Consider the following 1,469-nt stretch of genomic DNA (forward strand, 5'->3'; position numbering starts at 1 on the left):
GGGCCGTGGCCCACGCACCGTGGGTTTGCTGGGAGAGCGGAGGGGCCGTGGCCCACGCACCGTGGGTTTGCTGGGAGAGCGGAGGGGCCGTGGCCACACACTCGCCGCTGCTCGGCCTCCCTGGGGTGGCAAATGGGGCACCGCGCGCCTGCAGTCAGCTGCACTCGGTTCAGTTCAGTGGAGAATAGACTTACTAGGATTCGGGTAAGGATGATGGTGGTAAAACTGGGAATTGACCAAGAAAAGCCATTCTCACTTCGGGCTGGCCCTGAGCAAAATGGCACAAGAAATAAGATGTGGTTGCAGCACCCTAAATGTGCTTCTCTCCCAGACCACGCCCAGACGCAGGCGTCTTTCCCCAACCCCTTTCTCATATCAAAGTGACTCTCCTGAAAGAACAGACAGCACCCAAAGACCTTACTTGTGGCCTTGCTTGCTACTCACTAGCCACGTGGGAGTAAGAATCCTACCTACAGGGCAGCTCTGCTGATACATGGGTGTATAAAGGAGAACTTTATACAGTGTGGAGGCTGGACAAGCTTTATCACACCTTAAGAAACACCAACAGAATCGGTTTCCTGAAAGGGATCTTAAGATATCAGAAAGAGCGCTTAGTCCTGTCCTGTGTCAGCTCTCCAAGGAGAAAAGGAAGTGATGACCCCTTGATGCTAACTCACTAAAATCTCTCTGCTGAAAGACAGGTTTCAGGGTTTTTGTTTGTTTGTTCGTTTGTTTCTGAGACAGAGTTTCGCTGTGTCACCCAGGCTGGAGTGCAGTGGCACCATCTCGGCTCACTGCAGCCTCCCCGCCCCAGGTTCTAGTGATTCTCCTGCCTCAGCCTACTGAGTAACTGGGACCACAGGTATAAGCCACCATGCCTGGCTAATTTTTATATTTTTAGTAGAGACAGGGTTTCACCATGTTGGCCAGGCTGGTCTCAAACTACTGACCTCAGGTGATCCGCCCGCCTCGGCCTCCCAAAGTGCTGGGATTATATGTGTGAGCCACCACGCCCGGCTGGGTTTCAGGTCTTCTTATCCAGTGGCAACGTGTAGGGAGCTCCCAAACAACTTGTACAGTACTTCCCAAAATACTGACTTATTTAATTGTGGAGCAGGAAAAACTGTCTGCTGGCTGACAATGACTGAAGTTCTAAAGTTACTTTTTATAAATGTGAATTACGGAAAATAGATCACAGGTTATTGAGCATTCATGCATTTGGAGCAGTAATAATGAAAGTCACTTATCTTTTCACTTATGACATGATGTCAGGATGCAAAATATATGCTTCAGAGTATGCAAAATCATGTTTAAAACCATGTGTTTTTAAGTTGTATTATTTTAATTGACAAATAATAATAATTGTACATATTAATAGGGTGCACAGTCGTGTTTCATACGTATGATGTATAATGATTTCAGATTAGGGTAATCAGCATATCCATCATCTCAAACATTTATTTCTTTGT

This window comes from Mandrillus leucophaeus, unplaced genomic scaffold (assembly GCF_000951045.1).
Source record: "Mandrillus leucophaeus isolate KB7577 unplaced genomic scaffold, Mleu.le_1.0 Scaffold9, whole genome shotgun sequence".
Classification (NCBI taxonomy): domain Eukaryota; kingdom Metazoa; phylum Chordata; class Mammalia; order Primates; family Cercopithecidae; genus Mandrillus; species Mandrillus leucophaeus.